We start from the raw sequence: 17,255 nt of genomic DNA, 5'->3' as shown, positions 1-17,255 counted from the left end.
GGATCTTTTGTAAGGGTCCAATTGCCAGGCCCTTCCTTGATCTTGTCCACTAGCATCCGTAGATCCACACTTTCCAAATATAGATTGTTCCAAAAGGACTGAGATGAACAGTTTTAAAATGAGGGGTACCAAAACGCACCCCTGCTTTAGGCCAGAGAATGTGTAAACTTTTCTGGACAGTTTGTTTCCTGTGCCTAACTCAATACGTCGCCATGTTTCAGAGTACAGGGCTTCCATTGTTCAGAGTAGATTAGGGAAGACGCCCCATTTGACCAGTTTCTGCCACAAGATATCTCTCGGCACACTGTCAAAGGCAGCCATGAACTCAAAGAAACGTAAATATAATGTTGATTTAATCGTGAAGGTGTTTTCCACACAGATGGATAAAGCGAATAGATTTGAGATGTTGCCTGCTGGTGAACGGTACCCATCTGATTTCATCTTGTCTGTTGCTCAATTATTAAGCTCTTGAAGGAGCAAGATGGTGACGTGCCAAGTGGTAAATCCCTGGATTACTGTTTTGTAGGGAGGATGTATAATGGGGATATGCGTCTACGTTACTATTGTGCTCGCTCCTTGTTACCATATGCTGTGGTGCATCGATGGTGGGTGGTCGAGCTTCAATATTATGAAACTTTGAATTTAATATATGTGAAGGTGCATAACGCACAGCGAGCCTCGCATCACCTTTTTTATTGAATTTATTTTCCAGAAATGTTGATGGTTTCTCTTTTTGTTAGCAAACTTTGCCCAAAAGTCGTCGAATTTATGGGGCAGATTTATGAAACGTGACGTTGCACTTAGTGCAGCACCACTTTTCTAGCGCCCTGTAGCGCCCTCCTAACGCCAAAGTGCATTGCGCCACATTGTAAACTTGGCGCTGCAATATTAGCCTAGTTGGGCCACACTAGCGCAATAAAAAATGACAGTAATGTGGCAAAGGAGGTACTAGGGGCTCTTAAATCTGCACGTATGTTTCATAGCCAGCCACACTTCTCTTTTTTAAAGTTGCCAGAGAGGTCTTACCATGTCCATTTGACTCCGATCATGGGGATTAGTTTTTAAACGTCGAAAATGTTTGTATAAATTCCTTCCTCCTAATCGTTTTGAGTTGCTTTGTAAACCAAAGAGTTTTATAATGTGCTTCTAATGCACAATGAATTGACAGTGCTTTTTAGGATCGAGTGCACAAGCGCTCCGTCTCTGTTGCAATCTCTCTTTGAGCTTTAAACCATGCCCATGTCATGCCTGTCATTTTCATTGGTTCGTGGGCTTGCCTTTAAAAATCCGCTTCATTTCATTAGTGCCTTTTCCTGTGTTTAGCCCTCCTCGAGCACACCGACCAACAACTGAAAACATAGGAGGCTCAATGTTTTCAGCATGATTTCCGGACTACTTTATCATTTTATTTTCCACGCAGCGCCATTGTGCTGAGTTTTAAATAGCGTGATCGCGCGCATTTTTAAAAAAATGTATTTGTGTGGCAAGAAAAGTTTGGTTAGGAGTTTGCAACGCTAATTGTTCTAACTCGAGCAAAAGCGAGACCTGTTGCATTGCAAATCCTTGTTTAGCAGGCTACTAGGATCCTATTGACAAACTATTCCCAGATGGTTCTGTACTTATGTACTCATGGGTGTGCCTGTGTCTCGCTCTGTGTTGATCTTAGTGTGTAGGGATGACGGTAAGTCTAATGCGGGCGTCTCCAACAAGTAGCTTGTGAGCCTTCAGGGGCTCTCCAATACGCTGTGAGTAGCTCTCCTGTGTGCAGCCCAGGCTAGTACTATAGAAGCTTTTGCTTAGCTGAAGTATTATAAGTATAAAAAAATTAAAAAGCATAAATTTGCCATGTACATGTGCGTAATTTCAGTACTCATAAGGTTTTTGGAGAAAAATGGTTGAATACTCAAAATGTATTTATTTGAGTCGAAGAGATTTATTACTCACATTATTGCCTTGTTGCCAGGAACGTATTGCAGCTATGTCTGTTATGTGCTATCCCTTTAGATGCACTGATGTGATAATTGCTGACAAGCTTGGATGGTGTGGTCACAGAGAGAGAGAGAGAGAGAGAGAGAGAGAGAGAGAGAGAGAGAGAGAGAGAGAGAGAGAGAGAGAGAGAGAGAGAGAGAGAGAGAGAGAGAGAGAGAGAGAGAGAGAGAGAGAGAGAGAGAGAGAGAGAGAGAGAGAGAGAGAGAGAGAGAGAGAGAGAGAGAGAGAGAGAGAGAGAGAGAGAGAGAGAGAGAGAGAGAGAGAGAGAGAGAGATTCGCAATTAATTTGTACACCTCGCCTTTCGTTTTAGCAAATTCACAGTTATTTGTAGTTCTGCATTATACTAACCATTACAAACAGTCCACGTTTTACGGTCACATATTTTTTACCCACATGTCTCAAGCCACCTTGAATGTATAGAGAATTATTCTGGTTATAAACTTGCCTGTATCATTTAGGAATGATCTTCTGACATCTAGTGGCGGTCATGGGCAATTACAACTTAAAAGGTCAAACGTATCTACATTGTCCCCAGTTTAGGGAAATGTTAATTTTATTTAAGTCCATTTTCACTTGAAAAATTGTTGTTGTATGTTGTTGTATGTTTAAATATAATATATTTTGCACCGTGGCAAAAAAGTGAATAAATCTAGTCCCTCCTCACCCTTCCCAGATTATTATTCTCAGTTGGTGGCGCGGGGAACCCTTAAAATTGTACACTCCAAAATGTTACCATTAGAGCACGCCCACAGGTGGATGAATCGGAGCGTAGACCTCAATTTCATGAGGCAAGGCACCATAGCAAAAATAGTCAATTACGTAAGGACAGACTCAGTAATTGTGTTTAGGGCGGGAATAGTGATAAAAATTTTAAAAAAAGGTGCGGTACAAAAATTGCAAATGCATGAGGCTTTCCACAAAAGAAGCAATACAGGAAAAGGTGGAATATATGAAAAATTCTCAGTCCCAAATAAGCAGCACAATTAGTCGTAGTAGCAACATCCCTAGTGGCATAGGAAAGTCTTCAGGAAAGCTGCCCCACCCCTTTTTCTGAGGTTTATATACAGATTTCTGGCACAGGAAAACATTAGTTTACATCATGATGTAAGTAAAATAATTCCACTTTTAACAAATCACAGCATGGGCACATTAAAATGTCATATTGCCCTTCCATCTAAGCAATATCCCACTACCTGAATATTGGTTCACCCACTCTATGCTCATGTCATATAGAGATGGCAGGACAACTAGTTCCCAGGCACGGCTGTTGGTACAGTAAAGGGGCGGGGTGCCCTGTGGCTGGCAGGGGAGGGGGGCGCAAAAAAACTGAAAATATTAAATTTTAAAAAAAACGTACTTGACTCCCCGCTGCCGGGCCACTCTCCTGGGTCCACTTGCAGAAGCCCAGCCTGCGCTGCGATCAATCCTAATTCTGCTATCCTGCAGCAGGAAAGTAGTGTTAGGATGGGCCTGCAGTCTCCATCCTGGCAACACAGTGCCGAGTTGGAGAGAGCTCAGTATGCATGTGTGTTTGACTGGCCATTCCTGTCGTCCCCCATGGCCCGCCCCTTTAAAAATAAAACAATAATACATATTGTTTATTATCGTCTTATTTTTGAAGATTTGCAACTGCTGATGCTGGCTGGTGGGGGGAATGGGGGTAACACTCTTCCGCCATATCAGAGGCGCTGCTTACAGTTAAAAGAAAATCAGCAATCTATTGTGAAAGAATTTAGTACAATCAGCTAGTAGAAGGATTTGGAACACTGCAACCTTACTGTGTCCATGCTGGAAAGATTTTTCTTTGGAAACAGCAAGAACAATGTCAATGGAAATAAACAAAGCTGACTCTGTTAGACTCTATACCTCAGAAATAATGAACTAATAACTTGCAGAGGGAGACATTCATTTTGATGAAGATGGTGTTGAGACCTGACTGAGGCCTATTTAGCATAAGTCAGAAAAAGGCACTTTAATAAGTCATAACAAATATGTTTCAAATGGAATAGTACCATGTCAGTGTACATTTAAATTTGAAAGTAAATGCATATTTTGCCCACTGTTATTGATGCTCAAATTTCGAAATGTCCAAAAACTTTTATACAAGGTTGAACTGCCTGTAGTGCAATCAAGCAGTATCAGAGAGAATGATCTGACAGGCCAGTGTTTGGTCCATTTTAAGACTGTTTATGGGATAGTTTTATGGCCTAGTAGACAGGGTTTTAATGTTGATTTCCCTAGTTACCTCAAACATTGCCTGCATGAAGCACAAAAGCATGCAGTCTACCGAACAGAACACCTGTTTGTAGATGTTCAAAACGGCCTATATTTGCAAACGTGGGCCATTTTTAACTATCTGATCGCTCTGAGTCTGTTTTCATCTTGGGTGGTAGTGTTGACAATGTTTATTTCTCAGGCTCTTTCAAGGATGGTGAGTGGCTCTCAGACTTAAAAGGAACACCACTACAGCACGCACTAATACACCGAGCTGGTGACCTTCAAATATTATTGGCTTAGAATGGGTAAGCCTTGTAAATGTTGGAACCTGGTAACAAGGTTGCCAAAACTTACAAACACAGGGCCTCGTTTACAAAAATGACCCATTGTTGCGTTGCAGCTATGATGCGTCATAAATACTTGTGCTACGGGACGCCAGAATCCTATATCAATGAAGCGCCGTATTTGCAAAATGACGCACCTTGGCGTAAGCATGCTGGCTGCATCAGAAAAAATGATGCATCCGTGTCCGTCTTGTTGCAGGGAAATCTTACGCTACTGCTGCAAAATTGACGCAGAGCTGAATTGCGGCACATGAAGTGACACAAATAAGCCCTTCGTCACTCTTAAGTGCAGAATGTGTAAAAAAAAAACGAAAAACATTATGCATCAGTGTGAGAAAAAATGGCACACTTCACAGAAGGCAGCCATGGAGCATGCAGCTGGCAGCAAACAGGACAACAACCCAAGCGCAGGGTCAGAGGAGCAGGAAGTCCAACATTAGTGAGGAGGAGAATTATATCTTGATCTTGATTACTGAGGTGATAGAGCATCAACATCAGCTCTTTGTCGACTCAAAAATGCCACTAGGGAGAAAAGAGGCAATTTGACAGTCCTTCGTCAAGAAAGTAAACAGCTTGGAACAAGTAAATAGGTCTGTCTCTGACTGCAAGAAGCAGTGATATAATTATAAGCACTGGACAAAGGAGAAATTGGCAAACAATGTTAAGTCAGCAATGCAGGCCGGAGGAGGGAGCACTGCGTCCCAGGAGCAGCTGGATGCCTTGGAGGAGTGGGTGGCAGCTGTCATCCCAGACGAGTTGGTGGTTGGAGTCCTCGGATAAGACAGTGCAACACATGGGGAACAACCACAGACACAGGGTAGATATGAAAAGGGGGCAATGGGGACAACCAAGTCATGTTGTGCTGTGCAGCTAGCTATGTCTCAGGCTCCACTGTGCTGTCTGCAGGGCATAGGGCAGGAATATGGACCATGTCCCATTAAATAACACTGAAATTGCACTCACACTGCTCAGTAATATGTTGCACAGCTCAGTTAGGCTCTGACACATTAACCCATTACATGTGTGAAGTGAAGCACCAGTCCAGGTCAACCTGCATATACTGGCATGTTACAACATTGGTCACCAGAACCAAAGGTCAAAAACATGGAGGTCCAATCACAAGCTGACTGGTGCGGATCAGCAATGCAAAACACCTTGCTGTGCTGCCATGTGCCACATGGAACGGGAAGGAATAGCCTGTAATTACAAAAAAACATCCATTCCTCTCCCCTGCACGGATGGACACTGGGTAGAACAGTACCAACTTGCCAGAACCCCTGCACCATTTTTTAAGGATGCCTGTGTTGCAGACATAATTGTCCCTGTGCAGGAAGGGACACCCTCATGCATAAAAACAATAATGTCTGACTTTGTTCACTTCCTATGTGTGATGCAGAATGCAGCACACAAAGAAAAAAGGTAAAAACAAAAAGAATAAAAGACAACACTTCTTGTTACAGCTTCCCTGTGGAGGTGTAATAAATTGTCACATTCCCCAGTTCACCGAATCTTGTAAATCAGGGAATGCAACAAAAACCATGGCTTTAGAATTTGAAACACAAAATATGGGCTGTGATATTTTCCCATGACACAGAGAAAGGCAAAGCAGGTACTTGTACACCCTTGCCTCACTCCATTTCGCCAAGTCCACAAAAAACATGCAAAGTTGACAATTGTGGCCTTGTAGAAATGGGTCTGCAGCTTGCCCCGCTGGTGTGTCACAAATAGTGAAGTACCAGCAGCATAAGCTGCATGAACATATGCCGCATGGACTGCAACAACACATCATGCTTGGACACCTCAACCCTAACCCTATACCACCTGATGGGAAGAATGCAGCCCCCCTTGTGCCATGAGGCCACTGTGTCTGACATGGTCCCATAAACCTAAACATGCACTGGCCAAGGGCATGTGCCTGTCAAAAGGAGATACAGCTCACCTGAGTGATGGGGGCAGGTGTGTGGTATGTGAAGTACTAACACATAAAAACTTGCCAAGAGTCACATATAGATTAATTGTCATAACAAAACATAGCACTCAGCAGCCCTGATGTGCACAGTGAAACCCCACAGGTGTAACATGCCATTGTAGGGACCACCAGAACCCACATCATCTACTAATCCTGTTTGGCTCAGGGGAAATGCTAGTGATGCACATCAGAGGATCATGTGTGTTGAAACCATTCCCTATTGGCAATTCAGTGAAACCATTCCCTATTGGCAATTCAGTCATTCTCTTCCCCACAGAAACTCTCCTCTCCCACATATGTACAATGCAATGTATCCCACATTAGACTCTGTCTAGATATTCGGTGGCTCTTATGAAATGGTGGAGTTGTTGAACCAATGACTGCCACTTGCAACTTGCTCATATGTCCATTTGTAAATTAAATCACACCCTTTATACAGCTTGTATGCCTACGATGGAGTGCACCATGTTGGTTTTGCTGGCCCAATACACTCTACATATTCACAAAATGAAATTGTGTACAATGGACCCATTACAAAATTAGCATAGGGCAAGGTCAAAAGTGTATGTGAACCATATGAGCATCTGAACTAGTAAGTAGCTACCCAAGGTCACATGTATGGAGTTCTACAAATAACAATTTGTCACAGGTCAGGCAAAAATATGTGACTGTCCAGGTGGCGGATATTTTAATGGATACTAGCCCACAATCGACCATGATGTGATAATTAATTGGTGCAAGGGAGAGTGAGGAGGTTTATGGTAACAGTCTGTGAGCAAACAAATCCTTGATAACTCACAATTGCATCACATATTTGGTGTTACATAGCATGTAGCTTCACTTAAAGCACAGAGTCCAACAGTTGGATGAAAATCTGCATGTGGCCTGTTGTTCATGCACGGTTAGACTGCCACTTTCTATGCACAACCACATTGGATGATCCACTAAGTAATTCCATTCCAAACTTACCAGTCTATACTTCTTTGGTCCTTCACCCAGTCAACCATGTATACAAGTATAGTCATGGAAGCACACATCATGGGCTTAATCCAGCAAAGGCATATATGTCAACTGACACACTGTGAATAAGAAAGCAGTATTGAATGTCTATAACAGTCATTTATTATCCACACTACAGTCATAAGAAAATATAAACGAAACTAACCCACACTTCATTACAAACCTGAGCCAACTATGCCTAATCTAACCTATGCTAACTAATCCTTCCTACCCTAACCTACAGGTAACCTGAACTACCTATCCTTAACCTATCAATATCTACACGTAAACTACATCAGACCTATTAAACATCAACCCTCCACCCACCTTAATACACAATAGGACATAAACCCCACTTAACTAAACCTCTACATGAACTAACTAAACATTAAAACATATTTTATATAGACACTAAACATCAACCCTCATCCACTAAATAAACTACCCACCAATTTCCCCAACTAACAACTATTACAAATATCACAAGCTAAAAAATCCTTAAAAACTACCTAACCTAACACTAGTCAAATCCCAATGCTAAACTATGCAAACATCATATTTAAATACAAAACAAAAAAACAGGGGAGGGGGCAACATGTCTGAGTCCTCTACAGTTGGACTAAAGTCATGTTCACAAATTTTTGAAGTTTGTGCATCTTAGAAGGAATAATGGTAACCTAGAGTTCTAGGCCTGCTAGCCTCCGCTTAATGTCATCATTGGCAGTGTTCGCCTCCTGGTCCACAGTAGAGCTAGGCAATGGAGTTGGTTGGACTCCCTGTGGTGATAAGGGTGGTGGGGCAGTTGAGGGCCCAGGGACAACTCCATGATCTGTAGCAACTGTTCCTTTAGCCCCTGCACATGGGACTGCATTCCCTCCCAGCTTCGGTCCCCATGGCGGTGACCTCCAGGATCCTACAGCCATGCTCTCCTCAAACCTCCACCCCATTTTATGGAATGCCTTGCTCACATGATATATGTGGCGGTACCTCTCCAATCGGATCAAAAATACTCTTTTCTGCTCTGGGTTCATGTTGTCTGTTGGAGAGGAAGGACATATGTGTCAGACCAAGATGAAGTAGTCCCCGTTGTCATGAATGACATGCATGAACACATATTAGCAGGGCAAGTAGCATATCCAGATCAAAAAAGGACTCCTATGTAAGGAATCATGAACCACTGTCATACAAAGCATGTTATTCTCCTAAAGTTAAACAGCTAATGTGCTAATACCTTGACTTTGTAAGGATCTGAAAAGACTGTGGGGGTCATTCCGACCCTGGCGGTCCATGACCGCCAGGGCGGAGGGCAGCGGAAGCACCGCCAACAGGCTGGCGGTGCTTCCTGGGCGATTCTGACCGCGGCGGTAAAGCCGCGGTCAGAAAAGGGGAGCCGGCGGTTTCCCGCCGGTTTCCCGCTGGCCCAGGGAATCCGCCATGGCGGCGCTGCTTGCAGCACCGCCATGGGGATTCCGACCCCCTTCCCGCCAGCCTGTCCGCCAGAACCAGGATGGTGGGAACGGGTGCCGTGGGGCCCCTGGGGGCCCCTGCACTGCCCATGCCACTGGCATGGGCAGTGCAGGGGCCCCCTAACAGGGCCCCACAAAGATTTTCACTGTCTGCTTTGCCACTGCACCCGTCGCACACCTTCGACTCCGCCGGCTCCATTCGGAGCCGGCTTCATAGTTGAAGGGGCTTTCCCGCTGGGCCGGCCGGCGGTCTTATGGCGGTCGCCCGCCGGCCCAGCGGGAAAGCCAGAATGGCCGCCGCGGTCTTTTGACCGCGGAGCGGTCTTTCGGCGGGAACCGCTTGGCGGGCAGCGACCGCCAACCGCCGCGGTCAGAATGACCGCCTGTGTCTGGTCCAAAACAACATATACACATGTCATTACTAACACATTATCTTGGTAATAATGTTTAATACACATGGAACTGTATACATGATATATCTAGGTTCAACCTGCTAGAGGATTTCATATGGGTCAATTAACTATGTGAATTGAGTAATGTATAGAAAGTACACGTCATGAATCAGCAAAGTGTCACAGTAATGGGAAAGACACAAGCCCACACACATTGCAGCATTGATTGACTCTGTGCAAGGTAGCTCTAACAGAGACAAAGTGTGGGTAGCCAACTCTAAATCAACTGATCTGTTGGGCACTTCTCCAATTTTGAATCATGGACATACCTGGAACAATTTCACATAGATCACATAATGTAACTCAAGCACTGGTGTATGTTTTTTCACATATCCAAGTGTCTGCACATCCATTTCTGTATGCATAGTTGTCTAGATGCACAACAACTAATACTTAATCCATGTGAGGGGTGTGTGCATGTGTTCTCTAGATCTTGGATGTCTGAGTAGTCACTGCTTTACCTTGCACATAATAGCCTGAAAGGTTCAATGGTTCAAAACCTTTGGGAGAGAGTGGGCCTGAATTCTAATTTGCCGGTATGAAATACCCAGTCACACAAATGACAGATATCACAGCTACAAAAATACTACCCCAAGAAGACATAATGGGATTGTAAGAAAGAGGACAGGATATCCATAATGGTTGCCACTGAGTATTCCCCTCCACAAAGTTCCTAATCCGGTCGAGTGTGTGTACCAACAGAACTGAGTTTTGCCTGTTATAGGGCAGTGTGTAGTGCATGAGGCAGGCATTTAACTGCATTGACATGTCTGGACTGCTAACATGTCAAACATTGGCTCATACATATTCTGTCTGCAGTGGTTGATTAATAAACACAACCTGTGTACAGCTGCCACACAAAATAGATCTTGCCATGTGGATGACAACGCTAGCAATGTGCATCAGAAAGGCAAATTGAAGTTCATTCCACAAAATTGTAAGTCATCTCAGATTCCATAACAACATCCTTTCTCAAAAACAAATACCATTTTGGCTCTGGTTCCAAAGACACCCTATCTCACATGCCACTGATATGCAGATCTCAAAGGGATGCACAGGTACCCATGATGCTGGGAAGACAATTCCAACATATGATGATATATGTGTGCTAAAGGGTGAAGCCAAGTTTATCATTGCTATGGACAATGGACCTACTCACTCACTGCAATAAATTAGGTATGTGAATGGTACACTATTTTTGCAATCATGAATGACACATGTTGACTATGCCACATTAGAAATACTTCAGCAGCATCTACACTAGTAAGGATTCATGTTTGGGGATGCTGAGCTTGCTTACATGGTCTGCTATGTCCATTGTAGTACTAACATTGTTTAGACACTAAACAACTGGTACATATAAGGATCGCAGAACAAATAGCAGTTTGAGTTGCATGAATGTATGACAAGCCTTCTATCAACAAATTGTACCATACAACACTTATGTCACAGTTTTCAGGGAACATGTTGTCACCTCCTTCCCATATTATGTGTAACATACTTTTGAAATAATGCACCTCTGTTAATACCAAGGGCAGGTGATGGTACATATGCCATAAGCATCAACAACATAGCTGGCACAACACTAGCACATCAGGTCTGATACATCCATCATGTGTATCTGCCAGCATAGGAAATTGTACTACAAAGCAAAGTGATCCTTTCTATTGTACATGCTACTTGGTCCTAATGCTGTTGTGAATCAACATGTCAGCAAAAGCTTATTTCAGCTGACTTATGATACACCTTGTACATTGCATGAAAAACAACATACATGGACTCAGACATTCTTTACAGTGCACATAAACAATCAGGAGACACTCACTGGTAGCATTAGGATCCCAGAAGAAGTCTACCTCATCAGGGGTGTAGTGATCAGGTCCACCTAAAAGAGAAGAGGAGGTACAATGCTCTGTAAATGCTGAATATCTACACAGTGTATTTATCTAGCACAGTACATTGATGTCACTAATGACTGTTACTGCCAGTCCATTAGACATGTAGCATAGGGCTAAGTTTGAAGGTACAGATAATGGTGTCATGTTTCCCTTGTTGCAGGCTATTTAGACAGTACCTGGCTCCTCATGTATTAGGTGCAGGAGAATGGGTGAAAATAATCTCTAAACAGTGCCGGATGTCTCAAATAGCACCTATGAGCCTAGCCTTAACAGCATGGTGTGTTTTCGCAAAAGCAATGCCACTGTGAACAGACCCCCCGTGGTATGAATGTTTATCGGTCATACAGCGTATCATGACATCCAAAACAAATATATATATATATGAACCTTCAGGATACATATTTAGGACCTCATTACAACCCTGGCGGTCTTTGACTGGCACGGCAAAAGTGGCGGTAGTACAGCCAACAGGCTGGCTGTACTACATCCTGCATTATGACCAATACCGCCGGGACCGCCAGGCTAACACCATGGTGGTACCGGCGGTTGTAATCCACCTTACAAGTCCCCATCTGCCAGCCTTTCCATGGTGGTAAATACCACCATGGAACAGCTGGAGGAATGCGTGACTCGGGGGGGGCCCCAGGCACAGCCCCATCGCACAATCCACTGCCCGAATTACGGGCAGTGGATTGCTCGATGTGTGCTGCTGCACCCGCCGCACAGCCACATTGCCGCCGGCTGCAATGTTATGGCCGTACTCCCCGCTGGGCCAGTGGGCGGAAACTCTGTTTCCGCCTGCCGGCCCAACGGGGGATGTCAAATTACGGCTGACAGATTTCAGGACGCATTGGCAGCCTGCTGGCGGTACAATATTGGCGGGTGGCCTCTGCCGCCCGCCAATGTTGTAATGAGGGCCTTCGTGGATTATGTCCAAGCCCCTGTGCGGCACAGGAATGACACTTTTATTTATGGTCCGGTGGAGCACACTGCGGAGCCATTTCTACAAGGTCACTTCAACCCACCCAGCATAGCTTTTCATGGCCTTGTAGATATGAATTAAGGCAATGCAGAGCAGGTGGCAGCATTGCCTCACACTGAAATAGGTAGCTGTGTCATGGACTTTACGGTGTTCCCACGTAACACCCATGGCATTTGAGACATTTCCCAATTTTCAACACAATCTTATCCTAGGAGTGCATCAAAGACTTCAGCCTCCGCAGGGGAGGCATGAGAGAGGCGCAAAGACCCAAAATTACATGTGTTTCATCCTTTTTTTATAATTGAATGTGTGCTGCGGTCTGCAACACACATACAATGTTGAAGTAACCTCCATTGTTTGTTTTTGTGTAAGAAGGTCTTCCTTCCAGCACAAAACAATTTACACCGACAACGCAGACACCTTTGCAACATGGTGCAAGGGTGCCTGCCTTCGCACATGGCAGCCATTTGTGTGCAAGCGCTGATAAAAAAGAAATGTAAGCTCTAAATCCTACAGATTAGGAGCATTCCTGGTCTCTTCTTTTGATGTAGGGCTGCAAGCATGACTGCTTGTCACGCTGCCCTGCAATAAAAACTGTCCAAATACTCCTTAAATCTTTACATTTGTCATGCAAACACACAGCTACAAACTCAGGTGATTTAGGAACTTACCAGTAGGTTCACCAACTTCGATCACCAGGTGACCAAAGAGTTCCCCCTCTTGGCTAACGACGTCTGACCAGCAATATTTAAGTTGGTGGACACTACACTGTATGTCGAAATCCTTGCCATCTGGAATTGGATTTTGGCCCAGTGCTGCTGCCTCTCCTGAGTTGGGTATCCTTTGCTGACCTGGCGTCCAGTGCCTATCATGTGAAGCAAGTAGTGGACCGGCAACCACAGCAGGCTACCAAACTCCTCCTCTGACATGTTTTTGGCAGAGGCCCTTACCGACAAATCCAAAAAGAAAAACCCCACCCTAAACCAACAACAAGCGTACCCGTCCCCACCCCAAAAACTACTAAACCTCTAAATGGACAGTTACCCAACAATACAATGGACAATACTTGACAATATACAATTACAAGACACAAATCACAGTAAATTTATACAAGGACAACAGAAATCACAAAACACACCATTTTCAAAGAGCGCATAAAAAACACCTTCACCAGCCAGCACAGAGAAAAAGACTCTAAAGTGAAAGAGAAAAAAACTTCATGCTGCCTGGTTTGCAGCTTGGCTCAGCCATTGCATCGCTTCCTGGGTGGATGTGTCACGTTTTCTATGGAAGTGTCACTTTTTTTTTTTAAAAGAGTCACTTTTTGTAACACACGCACAGGAAGCGTCACGTTTTAGAAACAAGCGTCACTTTACAGACTCAAACATCAAGGGTATCATCTTTCATGATAAAGCCTCACTTTTCCAACTGTGCCATCAAAAGCATCACCTGCTATTAGAATGCATCAATTTTCCTACTAAACTGTCAATTTGCTGACACATTGCTTAGGAATAAGCCTGTGTGTTACACTTTCCTTTTTGTTTTTTTGCACAATATCTCTTTAATGACAACCTTTCGACTTGGCCTGTGTTGCACGTGTATGTTGACTTTGCACATATATGTGACTAATTGCGTTCATGGGGCCTCATTTACAGCTTTTTGGCACAGGGCAGCGCTGCATAGTTTCTTGCTGCACTGCCCTCCATCAAAAGGAAAAGCAGGAATTCACCATATTAATATTACTGTAATACAGTGCATTCATTTTCTTTCTGCCTGCGACGGTTCACAAATTGGTGCCAAGCACCAATGCAGGCACCCTTGCACCATGGTGTCAGAGTTGTTGGCATGATTGTGTTTTGCACAAAGGGGCACCTTCCTGCACAAAAACGATCAAGGTTTTCCTCTCTCTATGTGTGCTGAGAATAGCGCACACGTAGAAAGAGGAAAAAAACAAGGGAAAAATAAACGTATTTCTTCTGTTTATGCCCCCGTGGGGAGGTGCACAGTTCTGATTCATTCCTTGGTTTACAGATTTTTGTTAATCCGGGAATGCATCAAAACCTATGGGCATTGCGTGGCAAAACCCTTGCAATGCCTACAAAGTGGCTTTGCATGGCCTTCTGGATATGGGCCTGCGCAGGGCACCACTGGTGCATCACAAAAAGTGATGCACCGGTGGCGCAGGGGGCTTGTAAATAATCTTCATGGTGCGGAAACTAGGACAGGCAATGTATTGCTGTGACATACACAGCTTTGTTGTATTCTTAAAATATCATGGCAATACATTGTATATTTTTTGGATGTATTGTGCTTGCCTCGATGGAGGTCTCTGCATGTATTGCATTTATTGGTTCACATATTTAGTCCACCTTTGAAAATGGTTTCCTTATTGTCATACGTGAATGCGGCCATATTTGAAGATCTTATTTTTTTGTCTGTATTACAGACAAAGGGTCATATTTACAAGGTTTTAGCACAGGGCAGCACTAAATGGATTTTGCTGCACTGCAGTGCATCAAAGCTAAAATGTAGAAATGGGTCGTATCTATTGATGGTGCAATCCTGTCCTTTTCACCTGCACTGGCGCACAGTGGTCTGCAAAGCACATATGCAGACACGCTTGCACCATGGAGTAAGGCTGTCTGCATTGCTGGGAAGCTTGTTATTGTGTAGGAAGGGACACCATCCTGCACATAACCAATCAAAGGAGGTGTGGTCATCTTTCTATGTGTGCTGTAGAATGCAGCACACATAGCAAAAAGTTAAATGAAGAGGAATTAAGGTATTTATCCTTGTTGTACCTCCCTCACACCTACCCTCGGCCAGCGTAGGCTTTTGACACATTCCCAGGTTTTCTAATCTCATAAATACTGGAATGTGTTAAATGTCATGGGTTTGGCAACGCAGGGGCTTGTTCTACTTTGCCCCAGTCCATATCGACAAACCATGAAAAGTCATACAGAGTGGCTTTACGTGGCCTTGTAGATATGACCCTGCAGCATGCGCCACCAGACCGTCACTAAAAGTGACTTTCAGGTGGCACAGAGGTGCTTGTACATAAGCCCCACAGTCTTTACACACTGTCGCCATTTCCACTTCCTCTGGTTAATGATGGGATGTCTGACAGTTAGTACACATTACACCACATATTCTCAGTACATGTGAACATTATTAGGCATTGCCATTTTTGTTTGTTGTGATTCTTCCACACAAAATGCATTTGGCACTTTTAGTTGATAGGCACACATGTTTTTGACAACATGATTTTGACCTATTGTTTGAAATACACGGCTTCCTAAATTTTGGATTGGTTAGGTTCAAATAGGTGAGAGATCAATGTATGGAATGTGTACAGTAACTGTGAAATGATAGTCCGTACATGCTCTCTACATTGACTTATTTACATATTTACAAACTATGTTGCCAAAGATTTCACAAATGGCACATGTTCCCATCACACATGATTAGTCAGAAAATAAATTGTGGGATATGTTGTTCCTTTTCTGTGTTCAGCTAAAGATCTGACAATTTGACCTCTGTCCTCGTTATCTGTGTCATTCTCTTCCACTGGTTCTTGCACATCCTGGCCCCAGGGGACATTTGTCCATACACAAACATTGTGCAGGATACAGCACACCATTTTTATTTTACATACTTTTTGTGGGGAATACAGCAGCCGGCACCCGGACATATCAAGGCACCTGAAATGTGACTTCAGCAGGCCAATTGTCTTTTCAATTATGCCCCTGGTCTTGGTCAGCACATTGTTGTATTTTTGTTGTGCCTCTGTCTGTGGAGTCTCAAATGGGGTCATTACTCATGCCTGCAGACCATGTCCTTGGTCAGCTGAAAAGACAAATGGTGATGAGTCAGTCAATGCAAACTGACACAGTGGCTTTGCATGTCTTGTGACATGTGTGTTTGATGTTTACATGAGAGATGTGGCTAGACAAATGGGTACACACCTCCTACATGTGCACTCTGGGGCTTATTTACAGGTGATTTGCACCACTGGTGCATCATCTTTTGTACGCGCCTGCAGCGCACAGTGGGGACCCATGTCTACAAGGTCATGCAAAGCCATTTTGTATGGCTTTTTCTTGCCTTGTAGATATGGAGTAAGGCACCGCACCTCAAGTCGCTACGTTGACTTACTCCGCATTTGGGGGCGGGGGTGTTTCATGGGTGTTTCAGTAGGTTTTCCCATGCAACACCCATGGGTCTTGATGCATTCCCAAATTTAGAAGAATCTGCAAACCTGGGGATGCTTCAAAATCGCATTCTTCCCCTGGGGAGGCATAATGAGGAGGAATATATTTACACTAGTTTTAGCCTCTTTCTATGTGTGCTGCATTAATGAAAAGATTAGAACACACCCATTAAATGTTTTTGTGTAGGAAAGGGTCCCTTCCTGCACAAAGACAATTGTGCCAACAACGCAGATTCCCTTGCACCACGGTTGTGGTAAAGAGACTGATAGTTACTCTCTTTGGGAGCTCGCCATAGGTGTCCAGAAGGGAGTGACAGGTGTTAACAGTTGTGATAAGAGACTGGACAGGTGTCCCTAGTTATGGTAATAGTTTAAGGATTGATCCGTTAAGAGTTCACTAATATTGAGATTTGGATTTTGTTTTCAAGAATGACATTTGTAGAGAAAATTATGTTCCCGTGAGCCCAGAAATGACTTTCCCAGATCCTGGATCCTGCTAGTGGTGTTGGGTATGTTCCTGGCATTCTAATGATAGAGAGAGAGAGATAGGTTGTGCTTGCCCAGCTTAAGCAAATCGCAGGTGAATTGTGACGTATGGGAAAATTTAGGGAGTTGATGAAGATGAAGTTTTAGTAGGAGTGTGCGTACTCCGCAGTATGAGAGAAGTGAAGTCGTCGAGCTTCACATGTGTGTGGCGCTTTGTGCTAAAAAATTGTACACGTGGTTGT

The sequence above is a fragment of the Pleurodeles waltl genome, chromosome 6 (genome assembly GCF_031143425.1).
Source record: "Pleurodeles waltl isolate 20211129_DDA chromosome 6, aPleWal1.hap1.20221129, whole genome shotgun sequence".
NCBI lineage: Eukaryota > Metazoa > Chordata > Amphibia > Caudata > Salamandridae > Pleurodeles > Pleurodeles waltl.
The sequence above is the reverse complement of the archived record's forward strand: the minus strand, read 5'-3'. Positions refer to the sequence as shown.